Here is a 23,164-nt window from a genome sequence, read left to right on the forward strand (position 1 = left end):
CGGAGGAGTTCGTTCATATTTACACTGCTGTAACCAAGCCGGGGGCTGGTTTCCACAATTACAGGGTCTTACATAAAACAAAATTTTCTCTTAATTACATTCCACATTGACTGTCACAAATCCTCCCTATGAATCCCTTCTAATTTATATTTTGTGAGGGCGGGCTAGGACCCACAAAAAGCATTTTCCCTAATTCGTCTGCTGCATTGTAAAGCTTTTATTAGGCTTCACAAAGTTATTTGAGTACTTTCATCTGCGTTGTCAAGCTTCATTCCCTGCTGGTATTTTTCCCTAGAAAATGTTGGTGATGAATATTCACAAACCCTGGTGAGAGCTGTGCCAAAGACATAGTTCAAAACAATACAGCTGTAGCCAGAAAGCTGTACAGTGGGTGAACTGTTCACAATTCATATGCATCTCTTCCATCTCAAACCTTCATCCTATTTAAGCGCTTCATGCTCAGTTTCAGCAAGAAATAGCAAAGAATGTCTCTCTTTTTTTATTTTTTCTGGAAATCAAATGCAGAGGACTTGAAGGAAGAAAAGTTAAGTGTTGTACGCAGTCCAAAAGGAGCAAACCAAGACCCATTTATGCATTCCCCCCATAAAGATGTCTAAAAACCTCGCTCTCATGAGAAAAGCATGGATGTCTGAAAAGTCTACTGATGTGATAAATTTTGTATCTAGTTTAGGTGCCTTCTGGTGGGGTTGGCTGAGTGTGAACATGGGAAAAAAGTAAATTGATAACATTCCACTGCTAGAAGAGGCTGAGGCTGATCTTCTTCTGTTTCAAGATTGATATGTGTAGGACCTGTGCGGTCAAAACACCGTTAAAATCATAGTAAACAAATAATGAATGCATGTTTAAGTCCTGTACCTCCAACAAAGTGAGCCAGAGGATGAAATTTATGCTAATTCTTACAATATTATGTCTTTAATTATTGTGAGCCAACATCATCCGTAGTACAATCAAAGTTAAAATCGTGTTAGAAATTTCTTGCCACTTTTCACTTCTCTGTATGCGTGAGTCTATATAACAGAATGCTCCTAATACCTTGGAGGAAAAAAAAAAGTCATCAGACAAGAAATAAACGTCTTCCTCTTTCATCTAAATTTAACTAGAAAAGCGGTCTCCAAAAAATTGGACGTGCTGAACTATCCATAGGAGATTCCAATCCATTATTAGCCTACTCACCCTGTTACTTATCTTCAAATGCACACACCACCAACAGAAAGGATTTAGGTTACATTTAAGTAATCCAAATCTTGTAGGTAGTGGGTTTTAGTGAAACTGGAGCACTTGTTACTATAATTTAACTACAAAAAAACAGCATTTAGTGAAGTAAGAGGTCTGACTTTAATGCACAAAAGCAGGGAGTTTTGTGGCAGTATCAGTAAGGCTGAAGTGTCAGTCTGGATTTTCAGCCTTAAGTCTGAATTTCCTTGGTTTTGTGGATTTGTCAGACGCTTAAATGAAAACTTTCTTCTTGATGACATTCAAACCTCCACAATACAGCCCTTTTAAAGAAGAGGAAAAAAAAAAAGCCACACACAAACCAGGAAGAATAAGTAAAATGATGGGACATGTGAGGAACAGATCATCGTCCTGTGTGCTCCAAAGGGATTTCAGTTCTCTATGCCTCAGTTTCCTGAGCAAGAACCTGAAGATCATATTTACAGATCTCAGAAATGTCCTCACTAATGAGTCACTGTGTAATATGTGTAAAGTGGTTTAGCATGCTTGAATGCGGAGTGTTACGGAACATTTCAGATGGGACTTTAATTACCAGTGACCAGAGAGGACCTCGACGCAGAGTATGTGTCAGTGCAGTTTATTCCTTCAGAGCATCTTCAATTAAAGTTGCTCAAGGACAGGAGCTCTCGGATTATCATTCTTGCCAGCCTGTTAAAGAGTGATAAAGGAAAAGGGGGACCACACTTCTGCAAAATGAATGTTGGATTAGAGGGAACACATCTTGTTTTGGATGTATTGCACAAATTGCAGTTTTCCAAATTTTCCAGACAGTCCAAATTGTTTGCAATACAATTTCCTTTATAAAGTGCACTATATGGAAGGAGGAAACGTCATTACGTGGAACAGAAATGCATTCTGGAATGCTGCAAAACCCCATTGTGCACTGGAAATGAATTGAACAATTACTGGGCTACAGCACACTTTTACATTTATGGCTTTGGATGGGAGCTCAGAGTTATCATTTGTGCACGTTCTCTTGACAGCGTGCCATGAGCTGCTCAGCCACTGATTAACAGAGGTTACTGTGAGGGTCCTACCAATTAATAAAAATAAAAATCAAAATTCAGTGGTCCAGCTGTCATAGATGGAGCTGCATTTCTCATGGCACATTCATTAGTCAAAGCGCTCTTGGTTACTACTTTCTATGTTACATCACACGTGCTTGCTGCAATAGATTATGAAGACAAAGTTCACTCACTGGTGGAATAAGCTACTCTAATTTGAATTTGGAATGGATGACATCCCATTATTTAGCTTAATCTAAATTCGGAAACGTATGCAATTAAAAGTGCTACATCACCTATACAATTTGAATCCTGAACTGCCCATAAATATCTAGCTCTGTAAGGTAATATTTGGACCATGTATGAGAATAAAAGAAATAACCACTGAGGGCGACTAGACAGGAAATGATACAGAAGATATTAAAAAGAACGAGAAAGCCTTTTATTCTGGTGGAAATCTAATAAACAAGTACTGAGAAGGGGTATGTCTAATGAGAACTGATGAAGGCCTTGAAATACATCACTGATTCACTCACATGCAAAACTTTACTTATTTATCATAGTTTATCAGAAAAGCTGTAGTGAGGAAGTCCCCAGGCACTGGCAAGGTAATGATGCGCTGTGAGATGTGGAACCCCTCCATGTTCTCCTGTGCTGCTGCATACAGGTGTGCCAGCAGCGGAACTAGAGGGAGCAGCTACAGCAGTGCCTGACCATCCGGGGCAAGACGATGAATTGTGTTATGAATATTTCCTTGGGAAGTTCTTTGCAGATTTATTTCCTGCATCCAGACCTAGTCCTTCAGCTCAGGTTATTATTGCTTGCCTGAAGCTCAAGAGTTATGTTAATTATTCTGTGTTAACCATTTGTGGATAAACGAAGTCTTTACTTCCTTGTTCGGATTTCTATACCCAATGGCAGATTAATGCTCTTTGGTGCTAATAAATGCATAGATATTCTCCTGCATCATTCACCATGATGAATGACAGACACTGTCATTCTTTATACTTTCACTTCCAGAGAAAGCATATTTATGATTATCTTTGAGCAGATAGAAGCTTGTGTGCATACTCTGCGTACTGACACAACATAATGGTTAAACACGCTTCAAGGACCTTTAAGACCTGTTACTTGGTGCGTAGATGGATATGCAAGAGTTGGCTCAGTGGATGCTAATTTGAAATCACTGCTCTCAATTTTCTAACAGTAAGCAGTCAGCTAATCTCACCAACATCAGCCTTTGCAAAAAGCCTTCTGTATATTTCCACCCCAAACTAGGAGTTTAATAAGCAATTAATTGCTGAAATGATGCATAGCTATCTGCAGTCACCATTTAAAGACATTGCGACAAAGTCAGTTCAGAAGAAGAAAGTTGAGCTGGTGAATATTTCTAAGTGAAAAAATAACTCAGCCATTTGTTGGGAAGGACAGCAACGCAGCATTCTCCCACAGTGTCCTTGAGGAGTGGTGACGGGAGGCAAAAAACGACAAACACCAGCAGCATTTTGGCCTGCAAAGGGTGGTTTGAAGTAAATCAAAGCTTCCCAAAGACTTAAGTCCAGTGTCTGGTATGTTCTCTTCTGTGCCACTTATTTTTCTGCTGTAATCTCTTCTTCTTCTGCCGCTCTACCTCAACTCCACCTCTCTTCCCATTGTGCCTTTTCCCAGTGTCTTGTTCTCTTCGAGGTGGCAATTTCTCTTTGCAGTTGAGGTGCCAGACCCCACAGATGCTAGAGGTTGTGCTGAAAATCAGCGCTAGGGGCTCTTCCCTTGCTGAGAAAATAGCGGCAACTCTTGTGAAATCCCACCCCTGCTTTGCCAGCTGATATGTGTCACTGTGGTATACCGTTGCACTGTAAGTACATTCAGAAAGCTTTGCCAAATTGGTGATGTCCTCCCTTGTTCCCGGCAACTGGGAAGAGGACACATGACGAAGCCAAACGAAGAGTTAAGGGTGTTGGCAATAGGTGTTTGCGGGTTCAGAAGGAGACAGAAGTTTTCTATTGTTCTGGCTTCAGTTTAACCAGTAGAAACAAAACACATTTTTCTTCCCCTACAACTGCAAGAGCTGAAGTCCAGGAAAGGTGTGCCTCTGCAATAAATCCACCAACTCGTATATCTTTCCTGAACGTGCTTGGAAATGTCTAATAGCTTTGAAAGACTTTTTTACGTTGTTTCAAAAATGCCAAAGGTCTGCATTTTCCTCTCAACGCTCATCTTCTCTCCATGAGACAGTCGTTTATACACAGCTCATTAATAAGCAGAGAGCCTTTGATTTGTTTCCGTTCGCCAAGGAGTAATGGAAACTCTCCACTGACAATTACAAAAGGATCATTAAGAGGTGGCCTTCTGTATATTCACATTCAAATCTCTAACTGCCCTCAATTAGGTTTATCAGCACTGACTAATCCTGCCCATTCTGCAGTGTAAGTGTTCTGTTTTTGAAAAAGTATTTAAAACAATCTAGCCAGAAATGTTTGGAATGTGTTTCTATAGAAAGAAGGGGAATGCTAAGTAGCTCTGACTGTAGACGTTTTCTTGCTAAAGGCAGTATTATCTATTAGACCCATTAGGTACTTGTTGATGCAAATTGCTATGGTCTTTAATGCCACTTGGATTTCCTGAAAGTTCATTAAAATTAAGGTACGAGCTTTATCCAATTAAGCAACCAATATCCATCTCTTTCTTTCAGTTTGTCTCCTGTTAGTCTGGTTTTCAAAACCGAGATTTTCTTTGAAAGCTCTTGATGACATTTTTACATTTTTTCCTCACGTCCTAACTATATTTATCTGATCCTTTAAATCCTTTAGGGCTGAATCAGGCGAATCCATTATTGAGTCTACACCACTAGAATACAATTCAATAATTCGGTACCATTCAAAAAATAATAATAATCAAAGCTAGTATTTGACATTCGATTCCTCATTCAGCTTTTTTTCTGTGTAGCGAGTACAACTAACTGCAGCTCTGGGTAATTACTCATATTTTCACTGTCAATGTTTTATCAGCTATTTCAGATTGGTCTTTTTTAAGAGTGTTAACTCTTACCAACGTAGTGTGCACAAAATATTAAGAATTACATCCCGAATTTTATAAATGTTACAAATGTCCATAATAAGTGGCATTCAAAAGGGTGTGAACTCTCCTGGATACCACATTTGAGCTGCAAACTAAAGAAAAAGAAAAATGAAAATTTCAGAAGGAATCAAGTATGAGAAAATATACATTAATATAACAGGGAAAATGATACGATACTTTGTTAGAAAGCATTTGTATGTGAAACATACTATGTCAGTTAACTTTATTGCTGAATTGGTATACAAAACTGAAAAACTGAAACTCCAAAGGAGAATGCAGCTTGCCTTTGAAAAAAGAAGGAAAAATGCTACGACTGAAAATAATAGTTTCAGTGTTCACATAAAATTTATCGGTTTAAAAAGCACAGAGCAAATTGTGCTACCCTTCTTGCCACTGAATGCTAATTTAAAATGTAAACATTTCATTAATCTGGGTGGAATTGTTTGCAGTGGCACTGCTGCTCAGCGTGGCTCCCAAGGTCATGAGTATCTCACAGCTACTCTAAAAGTAGGGCTCCCGAAATTATTATTCATTACAAAGTAGGCCTGAAAAGATAACAGATGTGAAACTATAGATGAAACAGTCTAATCATGTGCACAACGATGACTATCAGCATCCTCTCTTGCCCTTTGCTAGTGATTCTCGTTTCCATGGCGTTGCCTGTTCTTCCTATGATAGCTATAAATTCGTCCTGCAGTAAGGTTAATCCTTGGTGAACTGTGTCTACGTGGCACACTTGTATAAGTCTGTATGTTGATAGAGGCTGGTTTGTTTAGCAATAGCTCTCAGTGTATTTGTTTAAGAACCGATATATTAGTTTAGCAAAAGTGAGCGCTAATTCTAAAACTTTCCGTTCCAACTTTGTGTGAGCAGCCTTGTTTTCTCTTAATTCTGCTTCACAAGAAGCATTGGAGTCGTAATAGACTGCTTATCTTTGCATTTCACCAGGTGCAAGGACATTTTCCTCGGATTTTCACACGTATTGTTTTGGAAGTTGCTCATTATGGCCTAACAAGCAATGGAAGTTTGCCAAACTGGGGAGAAAGAGCTAAAGGTCAGTCAAAAGTCTCAGCGATGAAGGTGATGGTGGAAACGTGGGGATAAAGCAAGCGGGTGTTCAACCACCCTAAATGCAACTGCACATGCGCAGAGGGACATTAGCATATATTAATGAGTTCTTGGAAAAGAATGAATATGTACGCCAATGTACTGCATATGTATGTCTTAACTGTTTAAATGTAGAACCTGAACTCTGAGAGACAGTTCTTTCTTGACAAATTGCTTGGTATGCATCAGGAAGTATAGGAGAATGCTGCTTTCTAACACCACATTGGAGTTAGAGAGTTTTCTTCCCAAATTTTGGATGACAATGTGATGTGCACTGATGCAAAAACAAAAATACCCACACAGTCTTGGAAAGGAGATTGTCAGAACTGTGTTTATGAATAATGATATAGGGTGCTTCCCATGGAAAAATATTATGGTGTTCTCTGGGCACATACTGCGTTTTGTATTAAGGTTTCCCTTAAAATGTCACAAGTAGACGCTGCTCTACACAAAGCCCATTAAGTTCTGGGTCCAAAATTAAAAGAAAAAACATCAAGTCTTGTCACTGTCTGTGATGAGGCATGCATTTTCCTTGCAGACTTATATTATGCTTGGCAGTTTGCACCGCTAAACAAAGTTTGCTTTAGTATTTTCTTATTTACATCTGCCTGCACCACTAATGCTATATCACATGCCAGGGGTAGCCCTGGGCCATGAGCTGGCAAGAGCCTTGTTTTCTTGTCACAGGAGTTCTGTGATTTCCAGCCAAGGCTATGTGCTCACTGCATACATATCCTTGCCTAGCAGCAACAGCCATAGCAAGCCCTGCAGCTCCTGCTTGCTTCAGGCTGAGACATGTGATGTAGGCTGGCAGAGAAAGAGTTTTGCTGCCATTACCCTTTGCAAATAGTGACATCCTCACACAGCCATTTCTTTCTTTATTAACTCAGATGGTTCCCCAAAGTCACCTTCCATCGGGTGCAGGCGTCTTTTGTTGCCTGGCTCTGCCTGGCCGTTAGAAAATAAACCCAATAATTTTCAGTTCATTATTTATGGCTGATTTGATGTGGGTACACACGCATCTGTACAGAAGGAATTGCACGCCAGCTGTTGGGAGTGCCCAGCACACTGTCTGCACTGTAAATCACGAGCAGTGGGGCTGCTCTGCAGGCAGAGGCTTGTGGTGTGCCCCAGAGCCATCACTGCCAGCTCTACTCCCCTGCTCTGCCTGAGCATCAGTCTACTGTGTGAAAAAGTGGTGTTTAGAATCATAGGATGGCTTAGGTTGAAAGGGACATTAAAGATCCCTCAGTTCCAGCTCCCCATTTAAGGCAAGCTCTGGGGATCGATGGGTGCAGGGAGGCTTTGCTGAACGTTTGGCCTTATTTTCAGCTGAATTTAAGAGTCTCTTTCTAAGCTTTTAAAAGAATAATTCAGATCAGTAACAGTTTCTGTCTCGCACGACTCCAAAGTCAGGGAAATGTTTGTAAGCAGCTGAAAACAAAAGCAGACGCTGCACACACAAACAACCTCTCAACACGAAGACATGCCACAGAAAGCTCAGCCTTTGCAGTTTAAGGTCTAGTAAGAAAACTTGTTTGATGACTTATCAGGTCCCACAAGTTGAGCAACTGAACATTTTCAAGAGAGAGTCTGATAGGAGAAGCAGCATATTTCGGAGTGTCATTAGGAGATGACATTTAGAAAAGCGAGTCAAAGACATTAAAATTTGATCTGTGCTTCAGGATCTTCTTTCAAGTGAATCCTTCATCCTTCCAGCAAGGCTTTGTGTGGGCTCCCAGGCTGGCGTGCGTATTCCCGCGTCCTCAAAGCTTTATGAATTCACGATGATTAGAGAACGTCAGGACTTCAAGTATCGAGCTTTCGGCGGAGCTTGATTTGGAAGGTAGCATTTTAAATCCCTGCCCGTACATTGTTCGGAGCCCACCAGCCCGCAGCAGACGTGCTGATCGCCGGCGGAGCAGAAAGCAATTAGAGAGGCGGCTGCTGCTCGGAGCTCCTTCTGCCACTGGACGTTGTGGTCGCGGGTTGGAGGCGTGCTGAGGGCTGTTTGTTTGGGAAGAGGCTTGCCGGAAGGAATGACATTCATGCCTTAGGTATGGTGATGATTTCATGAAGAGCTCCGACGGGCTGCTTTTTTTCTCACCCTGGAAGCATGGGCTCTAGAAAAAAAAAAAAACCCTGCAAACAGGAGAGGCTGTCCGAAAGGTAAATTCTGTGGCCAGATAGGATCAGATTGTGTTAAAAAAAAAAAAAAAAAAAAAGCTGGGTAATGAAGGAACTTGTGCAGAGCCTTTGTTTCCACAAGAAGGAGTGATTAAGACATCACTTTGTTCTGCTTCCATCTTCATTTATAAAATTGTCAGCCTCTATCTATCCCACGAGATAACGCTGCAGTGAATCCTGACTACAGAAAGAGGTTCCTGGACCCATGCGTGCTGTTGCAGAGTTAGCTTCCTATTAAAACCATATTAATTTCAGAGGTTTGAAAAGCTGAGGCCAATAACGTATTTGGCCTCAACTTTTGTCATTCGCCACATACGACTTCTTCGTCAAAGTTTAGAGATGAACCCTTGGACTGTGTGTCCCATCTGCCTTCAGCTTGTAAGCATCTTTACTGCAGTCAGCACAAGCCGGACTCAAGCCCATGATCTGTGAATAAAAGGCCTTCACTTGCACCACTTGTCCCCTAAGCCATCTCTGAATCCATCCCAGTTTGGTGGGGGAGGTTTCGCTGTGTTGCAGCAGACTTCTTCAAATACTACGGTGTGCTGAAAGTCACAGCATCCTTGAGTTTTCACTGCCTTCCCGTTAGTATTGTTGTTATTGTTACTGTTATTAGACTTTGTAATGCACTGAACTCCCAAGTGCTCTCTGCTATTGCTAAGATTACACAATATTTCAAGGAATTTTAGAGACAGCTGTTGTGTGCATGCTTCAAAGCAACAGAGGAGGCAGAAGAGCTGCAACTTTGCTTTATATGCTGGTATGCAGCATTGCTACACAGATTTAAATTGTGAAAGCAGACGATCCCTCTTGTCATATGTAAGCCGTGGAGAAAAAGCCTGTAAAGAGACCTCAAATGTACAAGAGAGGGACAGCTGTTTAATGTCAGTTCTTCACAGGCCCACCCTGGAAATTTGACAGAGTCCACATGAGGTTTTGCTTTGAGTCAGAAACTGGCCTGAAGTGTACAGTCACAAGCAGAAAGGCTCCAAATGTTGTGGTCCAGCCCCCGTCCCACAGCGGAACCACACACATTTCTCAAAGATATCTCAACAAAAGTATTGCTTAAGTACTGGGCGTTGAGAAGAGGATTGAACAAAACCTGGTGGAGGCCTGGAGAGGAAGAAAATGAGGAGTAATTTTAGCTCCAAATGACATGACAATTTTTTAAGAGGAGGGAATGAACGACTTTTATGTTTGCAAAACTCATCTGCATTTTAAGATGATGCTGTGCCTGCGCTGAGATTACGTGGCAGGACGTATCACTACTATGAAAGTTAAATTTTTCTAACTCTTTTGAATTTTCAGGGCCAAGTAGTTTAAAGCATCTGAATGCTCACTTTCTGTCTCAAGTAGTATGTCCTCTACAGCCCAAGTTTCTGACAGTTTTGCTCAGGGCTGAGTGTGGACTTGGAGAGGCTGTGTAAGCCTTGGACAATTCCTGGGCTTGCTTTTGGGAAAGATTTAAAAGAGTAATACATAAGGTTCCAAGCATTTGCATAGTACGAAGTGGTTGGAATGATTTCTATAGCCGGGATATTCCAAGAAGAGACACAGTTGAGGAAAAAAAAAATCCCTTGACTCATCATATAAATAGTAACCTAATGCAATATTAAAAACAATCCAGTTAAATATTTAAGGCTGTAGAGCAACTCACTTAATTTACAGCCCAGCACATCTAATAGTGGGGGGTGGGATACCCATAGGCTTATTGAAGCCCAGCCCCAAGGAGGTGGGTAGGGGTTATTGCCCACACCTGTGGGCTGGCCCTAAAAAGGGCTGCAAAGCCCACCAGAGCAATCTGAGTGGAGTAGTTGAAGAGTGGTATGCAAGAAAGAAGATGAGCAGTACAAGCCACAGGTAAGAAATAGGTGTTTAAATATTATTTGTTTGGGTTTCTGTTGAGAAGTTTGCTACTTTTAGAGGGGAGTTGGGGAGCACATCCTTGGCAGAAACAGTACACAATGGGATTGCAGGGAATAGAGGGAAGCAGAATGAGCACAGCTGTTAAGTTATAGTTCATTTAAAACAGAGAAGTTCTTGCAATATCATAGTGTGTAACATCAGCTAATCTAATCACATAACATGGCAATCAAGCTGAGCACAGTGAAAGCCCAAGGCCACCTACATGAGTGCATTTCAAATGAATGGTTTTTGTTATTTGTTTTTAAGTGGGCGTCTGTATCCTGCTACCACCTCCTGCTCAGGGTGGGGGGCTTGGGTTGAAGGAGTGAGAACTTGCTCGGGAGCACTGAGCTCCTTCAGCATCTTCTACCCAGGGTATTGCAAGGGAGGAGCGGGCAAATGCCACAAAAAGCATTTGGATGGCTCCAGGTATCAGAGGCCTCAGAAAAAAAGGCAAGGTATAATGAATTACAATGGAGAACTACAGTTGCTTCTGAATGGGTACCTGACTGCCAAAAAAAATACGTGGTTGTTTCTGCTTTTGCTCTTGTGTCAAATCTGATCATAGAATCTCATAATTGTCATTATTTATTAATTAAAAGTTATCTTTTTCTCTGTCAGAATAAACTAATATATCAACAAGAAGGGACCATCTAAAAGCCATCCATTTGTGTGCTGCAAATCCAAACCTAGTTCTAAAAGCTGCTGTTGTGTTGTATTCTTAAACTCACTCTTTAAGCTGAATGGTAAAGACAGACTGTAAACCAGAGGCATTTGGTGACCACCAAGGCTAGGTGGTCACCAAATACCTAGGCAAATACTAGGGCAAGATAGCAGTCTCCCAGTAAATAGATAAATGCAAAGAGCGTTAAGAAGAGCAAAGAATTACTTAATGTGACACTTGAGGTATTTTGAGGCATAATCATTTCTGATGTTCTGATAATCATGAAGTTCTGGTGATCGACTACTTATTATTTACATACACAGTTATTTAATTTTAAAGAAGCTTTCAGAGGTGTGTACATCAGTAAGAATTGTTAAAAAATAAAAATAAATAAATACAAGCATTTCATTCCACATAACTTTTTGTTTTGATATCACTGAATTTAGTGTAGTGCAAAAGTAGGAGATGTACCTGTACTGGTTTGCATTTTAGGATTTTTTTTCTTCCTCCCCCGCCTCCCTAAGATGCAAACTGAAGTGAGGTCATAGTCATGGTTAGAAAGTCAATTAACTAGGGGAGCAGGATGGAAGTTCATACTAATCCAGTAATGTGCATCTCAGTGGTAATTAATTCAGGCCTTTGTAGCAGCTTCAAGGAAGTAATTTACTATTCTATAGAAGGTAACTGCAAAATGTTTTCTTTGGTTCTAGGGCCTTCAATTATGATAAATAAATAATTGGCATAGTCTTCTTTTTCAAACCCATTATATAGTCTTGGAAGGCTGGAATTGATTTCTGTTGTAAATACCTTTCTGCAGAGCAAGGAAAGCAAGAGACAAAGAAGGATCTGGTCATTTTTTAAGTTGTGAAGTGCAATTTAATTGAGCTGAGCTAATTTCTTGCCTAGAACTGCTACCTTACAAAACAGGGTCTATTGATATGGCAAATACCTTAGATATCTTGAAAAACATTAAGGTCCTTTTAGGTTAAAGACCATATTATTTGCATAATTTCAGCATGAAATGTTCACTTTGGCACAAGAACACCTTTCAGACACTGACTGGTGCTTATGGCATTGGAAAGGAGCGTTCAAGGTCGATCTCGAGAGTTAGTGGGGTGGTCGCATTCATTGTATAGGGGCAAGCAGATTCAGTGTCAAAAGTCCCAGAGTAGTAGGAATTAACAACAGAAGTATACGTTATGGGACACTTGCTGTACAAAGCAGTTAAGGATATTTAGAGTGCGAGGCTACTGTAACAAACATTTGTTTTGCCGTGCTAGTAGCATATTTCAGGCTGCTATATTGGCCTTAAGTCTAAAGGCAATCAAAGAGAAAGGAACAAAAACCATCCATTATGGCTCACTGCCAAACAACCTGAATCCTGGCTCTGCACTAACAGAGCAATATCATAATAACGATTGGCTCCCTGTCTTTTTTTAAAAAGCCATATCTATGCATTCTTTTCTCTAGTTGCTGTCCCAGGTAGCTTTTCCTTTACAGATTACTGTGTTTGGGCTGCATATCTAAATTCTGTGTTGCTTTGTGTTTTAACTACGTTTTGAATACCAACATGTTGGACCTGTAAGCATAAGCATCATAGTACGCTGGCCAGGTAACACCAAAGCATCAGAATGATGGCTTTGTAAGCAGTGTTTTGCAAGCAACCAAACCCGCAAGAAATTACAAAAGAGGAAATATAAACCAGTGACTGGAAGTGTTCCTCAAGTCAAGGTGATCCAGAAAGCATCGTGCACGGTACATGCAGCAATGAATGGGATACCAGGTGGAAGAATCCCGGTTCCTCCAGACACTAGGAGGAAAAATTCCTATAGTAACTAAGAAAAACAGTTAAATGTGCCATGAGGAGGCTTTTGTCCAGCCTCCTCTCTTCTTTTGAAGACCCAGTGTTAAAGCCTACCACCGTTTCTCTGATTTGAGTTTTGATTTTACTTTTCTCTTGCTTTGCAGGATTAGGTCTTTAATCCAAATTAATTGTCTGGATGTTGATTAAAATTGCTGAATACATAAAATGATTAGAAATTACTACTTCATTGCAGATCCAACACAGTTTGAATCACACACTGGGTTGCACATCTCCATTAACTACGAAGGTGAAATAGACTACTGGGTTAGCCTAAATATTTAAGATAAGTGAAGACTAAGCTGTCATTAACATCTTAACCTAACAAGTTTTGACGCCATGAAATTAAAGTTGAGTGTGAAATTGAGGTCACGTGGCTGCTTACCTCTTGTTTATTCAGTAACATGAATCCCACCAAAAAAAGTATTAACTCTTATTCTCCATTCTGCACATTGAGTGGGTATTTTAGTCAAATTTGGCTATGTATATGCAACCCAAATAATTCATAGATAACGCTAGTTTGAATCTTACTTGTCACAGGATATTGGAGTATTTAAATATTTCCTCTTGTATGTTCTCCATTAGTCTGCAAACAAATCATTTATAAAATCAGGATTTGATACTTCTAGAATGACTCAGTTCATTATTAAAGGATACTGAGCCTGAGAGGCTAGAGATAATTACTTTTTCATGCTATTAAAAGTGTTCATAAAAACATGACATTATTTTAAGGTTCAATGAGAGGTATATGACTAAAATAGCATTAAAATTTTAACATTCTACAAATATAATGACATTTAAAATATGACATTTAGAAGCTAGAACCTCTAATATCAAATAATATCAGCATATGTGGCAGTATTTCTTTCCCAAAGTGCAGACAAATGACTATCAATGTCACCTTCAGAACCTGCTATTACCTATTATCAGTTGCAAAATTCTATTTGTGAAAGTTCTGTAGCACTTTATAGCCATTAGCAAAGTCAATTAATTACAATCTCCACTGCTACATGAACAGTACAATTACTTCACTGTTCACTTTGATTTTGTTGACCAGCAGTTTCCAGGTGAATGCTTGCAGTCCAGTTAACCTGTTGTGGGCTTGCACGGAGGCTGCAGCCCATGTTTCTGCGTGGTTTGGGCTTGGAACCTCCAGTGTTTCAGAGCCCTACTTCTATTTAAGACCTTGGTGCCAGATCTGGAAGGCAGTGTGGCACATGCTCCCTCCCTAAAGAATTCAGCAATCCTGACAAAGCTGGGTTTCAAACTTAGGGGTTCCTGGGTTTTGTCACAAGAGGCAAAATTCTCTAGCAAGCAATAATTTATATTTGTCTTTGATTTTTTTTAAAACATTTTTTTAACAGAGAGCAGTGTTTTCTGAAAAAAAAAAAAAAACATTAAAACTGATTTATTTTTTTTATGTACCCATATTATTCATCCTTCTGCTTTTATTTTTTTTTTCAACCCGGGAGGTATCAAGAACCAAAATCTGGTAAACAGAAACATAGAATTGTGCTGTTGGTAGAGTTGCTGTGACTTTGGGAGGTTGACATAGAAAAGGTAAAACTATGTCTATTGAAATATTCTGTTCCTATCCTAAATGAAATCTGAGCTCTGCAGGTAACCACTGGTGGATTGAATCAACTACAACAAATGTGAATGTTTTTAAGGGTTCATGACTAATGTGGGCCCAAATGTGTTTTTAGTAAATACATGTGGATCTATTGGGAACATAGTTATGTTGAGGAAATTATTTCAGTACTAGGAAGAAGCCGCATCCACTTGTATTGAACTATGTGGTGATGCACAAAACTTAAAGTTCTGGATATTGGTAGGGGGAAATGTTTTCTTGTGTGAGAAAGATGCACAGGGATAGAAAAGAAACAATTGTGCTTTTACGTGGGTTTTCAAATCAAGGCCTTAACATCTCTTAAATCATCAAAGAATATAATAAGCCCCTGAACAAGTAATTTTCAAGTATAGCAAATCCTTTTTTGTATTTTCATGGACAACATTAGAACTTGGGTGGTGCAAACCCTGCCCTGTCAATAAGATTCATATCCCAGTGTGACCCATCGCTCCCAAACCCATCTGCTCCTGACAAGTGAATGAAGTCCTGCAGTCACCAGCATGCTTTCTCTCAGGTTATTTTGTCCATAACACTATGCACTGTTCGTTATCTCTCCCACTTATGGAAGTCCACTCAGGGATGCATCGCTCGAGATAACGAAGCTGACAAACAGCAAGTAATTAAGCATATGCTGAGATGCTCTGGCAAATGCTTTGTTAACTTTATAATCAGAAATGGAGAATGGAAGATGTGTCTAAGGACCCCTTCCTGAAAAGCTGCCTGAAAAAAAAGCTTGTTTGTGCTGTTGATGCTGGTAGTATGGGAAGCGTGTTGCCTTTTCCCACTCTTTGAAAGAGAAAAATAATGAGCTCAGCACTTTGCGTAGTGGTTTTTTCTTTTGTTTTTTTTTTTTTTTGGTTTTTTTTTTTTTTTTTTGAAGATGATAGAAATATTTCCTTCTGTAGATTGAGTCTGTCATGGGGCATGTGAAGACTGCACAAAAACGGAACTGCTTCGATTGTCTTCTGCCCCTGGTCTGAATGCAGGTTGGGAGAAGTGAGAAGCTTAAATCAACCAATTCATTTCCGTTGCAAGTCTATGACAACAATTAGCATTGCAGTATGTCCTGTGGGTTATCAGGTTGCTCACTGGTTTCTGTGATAACTCATTTCTGTGATTACTCATCTCTGTGCAGCCTAACAGTAGTGGCACCTTTGGAGCATGATAGAAGATGCGTGAGGCAACCTATTCCTCTGCTCTGATGGAGGCATGTTCTTGGGAGTGGGAAACATGCTTTCAAATAAGTCTCCATTGCGTAGCTTTGGGTTAGCTTTTTCTTCTTTTCAGGAATCTTATAGGTAGGTTAAATCAATGCTGTGATGTTGTTTTGCAGCCTTGAAGCCTGAGAGTGTTAGTATCATTATCTATCCCTGCAGACACCACAGTTACACACTGGAAATGTGCAATGAAGTTGTACATGCTTTAAAAATTTAAGTATGCAGAATCCAGGCAGTGTGAAAAGTTGGGTGTGTAATAGAAAATTAATTTATGTTCATTGCGAAATAAAAATATCCATGCATGTATCCGTTGGCTGTGGCTTCCTACAGCTTGCTCTCTGGCTGTGACGCTTTCCCCATTTCTATTTCTCATATACTCCAGATCAGTGAAACACTGGATTTCCTGGCAGGAGCTTTGGCCGCCTGACCATTTTAGCTGGTACCTTAGCATTGTGGTATAGCACTGGAAAGGGGCTTGGAAATCTGTACAGCACCTTTTGGTAGTGAACCAGTGAGTGAGGTGACCTCTGCCTGCACTGGTGCAGGGGCTGAAAGGCTTCTCCAGGGAGCATTAAAACCATGGGAAGAGTAGGGAATAAAGGTAAATGAGGAATAAATGAGTGCTCATTTCTAGCATAGAATCAAGACAGTGGAAAGCAAAATGAACAAACAAAGATCAGAGAAGGGGAAAAAAATTCAAACTGCTTATGTTGAGAGAGTAATGAGGAAAGGTAATTGGAATGATTCATTTATGAGTATAAATTAGACCCACTTCATGTTACTGAAGCCTAGCAGGAGGGATGGTATGGCTGGAATGATAAAATCAATAGTGAGAACCTATTTAAGATGAATCAATTAGGGGAGAAAAAGTAAGAAGAGTAGCATTTTATAATAAAAGTGACTTTTCTTTCCTATCTCAGGGGTAAATGATCTGCAGTGCTCATAGATCAGTGGTCTGTAAGAGAGAGCCAGAAACGCTGTGAGCAGCAGGTCCCCACATCACACCTGAATGGCTGGAATAGTCTCTCCACACTGGGGACAATTGTGTAGGAAAGATGAAAAAAATAATGAAGGTTTGTGACTTGTCTTTATGTGAGGCTTTAGAGTGGGTGGCATAGGATGGAAACACTGCTTTGATATACCACTGAATTCAGAGGACTGATGGAGAAAAGTCCAAACTCAAAACATGCTGCATCTTCAAATTGCGTAGTAGTGTTCCTTGACATATAAAGCAAAGTCTGACTAGGAGATTGAAGAAATAACTTTTCATCTTGAGCTGATTATATTTCTTCTTCAAAAACAGAGTGAAGTCCAAAAACTTGATACTTCAAATGTTTCACAGAGATGGGGGAAAAGAAATGTGAGCCAAAAAGATTGTTAAAAAGAATTCATAGTGAGGAAGACAGGAATACCATCTGGGGTTCTCATATAAGGAAGAGCAAGGTGAGTCGGTAAACTGGTAAACTCAAATTCATTCCCATGATACTGATTACTAAAACAACAATCACTGTAATCTGCTCTAGAAATGAAATCCATAAATCATATTCAAGCAGTAAATAATAGTAAATACTTCAAAAAGTGTATGGCAAAAATTGTTCAATGGCATAAAAATGTTCTGACCCATAGAAATTTTATTTTCACCAAAGCGTGCACCAGGCATTGCGTATCTTAAGGTGCGTGTGCTTCAGAGTGTGTTGTTGAGGAACCAGTGAAAGACAGATGTTTCTGGGCCTGGATTTCCATTGAACAGTGACTGAATCGGAGGCCTCAGTAGGATGCTGGTCTCCATCTGCGCTGTCTGACCCAAATTAGATCAGGAATCAGTGGGCTGTCAAGAATGAGTCACACTGAAGTATCTAACAATGTAACTGAGTCCCTGACAAGAAGAGGTGGGAGGACTTTCATTCGTCAAATGCTGATAGGACACCAAAAAGAAGGGGAGATTGTCACGCAGGGACAGTTCCTGTGGCTGAAATCAGCCTAATTATAAAATTAGCATTTTTGGCCAAGTAATTACCCAGACCTTAGATCTTGTATAGCTGAACACTGCATAATTTTTGTATGATTTGGATGTGTTTGTTTTCTAATATATTTGATTTTGGTTTTGCATTTGTTTGAGTTTACTTTTATTGTCTTTTTGCTTTTAACTTCCTCGGATAGTATCATATTCGTTAAATCCAGATGTCTATGCCATTCAAAATACCTATATCCCCTGCTGTACAAATGCAGTAGAACAGCCTGTTGTAATGCTACCAGGGAGGAATTTCAATTCAATAGCAGCAACCAGGCTGTATTATTTCAGAAGGTTCTGCTGTCAATAGGTGGCAATAATATCCTTCACTGCAGCCACTTAATGCATGTTTACAGTTTTCCTCCACCCCATTTGAAAATTTTATAACACAGTCTCAAGTTATTTATATCTGCAAAGTTCTGCATTCCCACCATTACAATTTTTCATGTCAGTATAGGCCAGCTATGGGGGAGGTATAGCATGACATTACTTTATTAAAGCTGACACTTTGCCTTGGATTGAATGAGTTTTCATCCTCTGTATATGCTGCTGAAAGTCATTAGCATTCCAGTTCTGTTTTGCTATCAACTAATCTGCGCCAAAATATTTGCATGAAATCAAATTCATACACTGGTCAGATACATGGGAAAAATACCCAACCCTTGGTCAGATACATGGGAAAAATACCCAACCCCAGCCCCAGGTGGCTGTCGTTAGGTGCTCCGAGAGCAGCGCTGGGAACGGGGCGGGCATTCTGGGGGAGCTGTCCCCGCTCCCTGGTGCTGATTGACACGGCTGTTGTCCCGGGCGTCTACAAACACGTGTTTCTTTGAGGCTTATCAGAAAGAGTGATGGCATTAAGGTGTTTTTTGTTGTTGTTGTTTGTTTGTTGTTTTGCAGATTTGTCACCATTAGCATTTGTGGGGGGAAAATGCATCTTTCTATCGGTGACCAGTTGCTGAATCTATTTAAATATTCTCACATTCATGCACACAAAATACGTTAGAGTCTATAAGGCGCTGAGTCAAGTACAAAAACCAGGCAGGATGGACACTGTCAAGTGCTTTTTGCAGTGGCTAATCTGCTCTCTTTCATTCTTGTTTGTAATTTCCTCTTAAAGTCTAACATTTTTGTAAGTTTTGCCCTGCTTCACGTTGACAGATGTGGGTACGCACTATTTAGCTGTTCCCCATGAAACACTTTCCCTATATAGGATTTCAGAGATTACAGTGTTTTAGGGTGATAGCCACATCACGGTTGCTAGAGCTGCGGTGGTGGACAGAACAGATGATGTGTGCATGTTTCTCTGTTTCATAAACTGCATCCTACCATTTACTGCAGGAGCCACTGGGGCTCTCCCTAACAGAGATATTGAAACATTCCTAGCCATTTTCTAATATTTTCCTAAACAACTCCTGACAGGAGAAACCAGGACTTGTCCACCCTGCATGTGAATATATGTGCCCAGTATGAGGCTGTCCTGAGATCTGGGAGAAGGAGTCTGAGGCCGTAATCTCCCCTTCATGCAGCCCATGTGCTGAGGAGCCACCCAGAGCCTTACTGCAAAGGAAGTGAGTGATCTGCAGGCCAAGTGCAAGTATACTTGCAGGAATGCAGAGGATCCTTAATTCTCTCCGGTGATCACCCTTTACAGCTGTTCACTCTCTGTCTTCAAGGACTCTGAAGAAGAAAAACTTCCTCTTTAGTATTTCATTTTGCAAAACTTGAAGCAGCTTTCCCCAAAGGCCAGTTGAGGATGAAGCCCCTCTTTGTCCCGCAAAGCTGGCTGACACCTCTGCATGCATGGTTTGGCATCACAGCAGCTCACTGCAGAGTTTGTGCATAGCTCAGCTGCTGGCAGGGGAAGCTTTTGGCAGCTCAGTATTCAAAGACACATGCCATGTAGGCTGTGGTTGCTGTGTTGTTTTCTTGATGTTGCTGTGACATTTCCAGAAGAAAATTATAATTACAAAAACTTTCTGCCAGGATACTCTCACAGGAATATCTTTCTTCACAAGGTAAAAGCAACTCTGAAAAGTATCATCTAGATGAAATTATCAAATAATAAATAAGGAAATGTAAGCAGTTTGCACCCTACTTTTGCCTTGGAAAAAAAAAAATCCCATTTCTGCGGAGTGTGGCTAGGTTTTACTCTTAACATGGTCTCCTTGCAGGAGCAGACTGCAGACATTGGTTTGTGCCACATGAGCAGTTTCTCAGTGCTATCAGGAAATGTGCTGGTGATCATTAGCTTTCTCTAATTTACTTTGTGCTCTCTTATATCTTTGAAACATAACATTAAAAACAAATACAATCATAACTTGCTAATATCAGTGGAAATCAATCAGAAATGGTATCGTATAGTCTAGAAAAAGAGGAAGAGGCATTAAGGAAACTGCATCCTCAGGGCTGTTTCTCCTTACTCTTTCCTGTTCGTGATAATATGGTTTTTATTCCCCTGATGTGAACGTGGCAGGAAAACGTTATCATAGCGACTAGCACAATAAAGTTTGAGTCTTCCTGTACCAAAAAAAAATTAATTATTTTATAATAATCCCTCAAGTAAGGGAAGATGTAAGGACATAATACAAATTCCACAGACTTCAAAGTGTATCTGAGAAAAGCTGTTACAATGAGAAAAAAGAAATCTGTTTTATATAATTAATCTGTATTTGCTATTAATTTCACAGCTCATGAAATAAATTGAATTAATTACTGGAGTTACTTAGGTGCATTTTAAAAGTACAGTAAATATTTCGTAATTTTATAATTTATCCTTAAAACCAGAAATACTCATAGTACATTCATATCTTTATTGATATTATTTTTATCAGGGAAAAGACAAGTTTCCTATACATTTTGTAAGTCCAGCTTTAAGTACCACATCCCTGCACACTCTTATTTTCATCCCGTTGTCATGTGTGATAAAGTTAGATCTTTATCTGTCAGTATTATCCACGCTAACCTTGCCAGATTGAGTTTGTGAAAACTTTTTGGTATTGATCTCTTCTGGTTTCATCACATCTTCTCGAGCAGATTGCCTTTGGGCTTGGCACCAGGGGAATGCTGATTAGGGAGGGCTGTTTATTGTAATACTGATGGAGAATGACAATGAAGCTCCTGTTAGAAACATCCTGCCTGGAGAGAGACTGGTGTGAAGGTTAAATGCAGATAACGGTATTGGCAAATGGTGCAATAAATCTAATTGTGCCGTGATGCACAAAGCGCAACTTGTTCTTTCCCTGTGGGCCCAAAGTTCCCCAAAGGTGCTGGAGTAATGCAACTGAAAGGTGAGGTCTTCCATTCCGCCTGTGGGAGCATTGCTGCTCCCATGCTTTCAGTAAGTGATAGCAAGTGGAAGAATTGAGTACAAATGCGGAGGTAATTACATGGAAAATAGTAGAGCAGGAAAAATAGGATGATAAAAAGGCAGCAATTAAGAACTGATAAGAGAGCTATAACATGGAGATGAGTGTATTAGTTCAATAGATTTTAGGTTTTAGGTAAACAGAAGTGATGTGTCAGAACAGGCATAGACAGCACAGTACAACTAAATGAGAATACAGTAGAGAAAGAAATAAACAGTGAATGAATGTTAATTACTAATTGTAGATCAGCAGCACGTAAAATATGTATAGTTTGCATATAGCTCGGCAAACACATGTAGCTTAGGATCATAGAGAGCTGATCCTATTTCCCACTTTGTTTCCCAAACAGAAGGCACTTTTCCACATGCTCAGAATCTCAACTTTCAAGGAAGGGTGCAACTTTGTGTAGAATCAGGGACAACCACCGAATGCAAGTGGTCACCAGCAAAACACAGAAAACACATCTGTTGGATGGGTGAAGCTGTGAGCCCCACCGCTGTGGCTGTAGTGTGACCCGTGTAGGTCAGCTCATTCTCTACAAAAAGAATGTATGGAAAAAATTGTTCAGATGCTGTACACAAAAGGTATTGAAGCTGAAGTTCGTGATTTGTGCGGTAATGTCACAAAATCAGTGATCCAGCATTTTAATTTAAACTTCAGAAACTGGTCATGGCACCTAAAATACATCTAGACTGCCCAACAAAGACCCCATAGAAACAGAACTCAGTGCCCAGCCATCAACGTGTTTTATTCTTTAGTTTATCTCCTATGGCTGCTCAAAATTCTTGAAAACACCAAGAATTAGAAACCAGGAAAGGCCTGGAAAAATCTGCAAACTCATCTTCCGTCGTGAACCCCTCTTCCTTCTTTTTTTCTGAAACACCTGTTGATTTTGAATGGCTCCAAGCTGAAGCACCTCGAAGCAAGTTTGGTTTCTGAAAAATACACACTCAGTATTTCTGCAGATGGAGCCTGGCTGAAGAGTTTAGTGAGGTGCTGCAAATGGAAACACCCTTAATTAGCAGAAGCTAATCTGTTTAGTTTTAATGTTATCTAACACGTGTCTGCACTATCACTAAGGCCTAGCTACTGAAATTCTTGTGGGCCGTGAGAGGTGCATGCTGCTCAGAAAACCTTGAAAACTGTGGAATTTGAAGAGGGTGAAACAAAACAAAACTGAGGTTCGTACTCTCTTTGTTGTCATTTATCTTGGAAGGATCAGATGGGACTCTGCATGTGCTCTCTCCGCACAAGTTCTGCCATCCCCACCTTCAACAAACTTTCACTGAACTTACAGAAATAATACATCTGGGAGGAAATCAATACCATTTATTTTTCCCCTTACCTAAATCAGCCCTTCTGCAGCTGAATGAGTCCAGAGGATGCAGGAAGCCTGGGGCTGCTGCCAGCAGAGCTCAGCCCATGGCATGTGGTGAGGTGCCGGCTGAGCCATTTGCTCCGTTCCCAAACATCACTTTTCTGATGTGAAATCAGGCTGGGTGTAAGAACTTAATTAAGGGGGAAATGTGGCGTGCTGGCTGCGGCAAAGGAAACAATTGGCTTTTACAGAGTTTGAGCTGCAAGTGCTAGACTTTTGCTGCTTGTCACGTTGAATTCTATACAAAAGGCAAATCTGTCTGCAGGTTGCTGATTTTCCTACTCTGGGCATTCAGCATAATGATGGAAACCTGGGGTTACTGGCGCCGGTGAGAGCGGCAGCTTGCCAAGGATGTAGGGCTCTGAGACAGTTACATTTGGATGCTTTAGAAACTGGGAAGCCAGCTAGTTGGGTTCGGGCTGTTCAGGGGTTTAGGATCCCACATCCCACAGAACGGTGACAGGTGACATGCCCCACACAGGCAGCAGAACCTCAGGGAT

General features: G+C 40.3%; 1 long non-coding RNA gene across 2 annotated transcripts; it reads left to right on the forward strand.

Annotated features, from left to right (window-relative positions):
• Nucleotides 10,182–22,891, forward strand: LOC110399076. 2 transcript variants are annotated; one of them, XR_002438872.1, is made up of 4 exons: nt 10,182–10,490; nt 16,828–16,980; nt 17,211–17,350; nt 19,341–22,891. It is a non-coding gene; the product is annotated as an uncharacterized LOC110399076 (long non-coding RNA). The 2 variants fall into 2 exon arrangements; XR_002438871.1 differs by lacking the exon at nt 16,828–16,980 and having other exon boundaries at nt 10,297–10,490.

Source organism: Numida meleagris, chromosome 4, assembly GCF_002078875.1.
Source record: "Numida meleagris isolate 19003 breed g44 Domestic line chromosome 4, NumMel1.0, whole genome shotgun sequence".
NCBI classification, from domain to species: Eukaryota; Metazoa; Chordata; class Aves; order Galliformes; family Numididae; genus Numida; species Numida meleagris.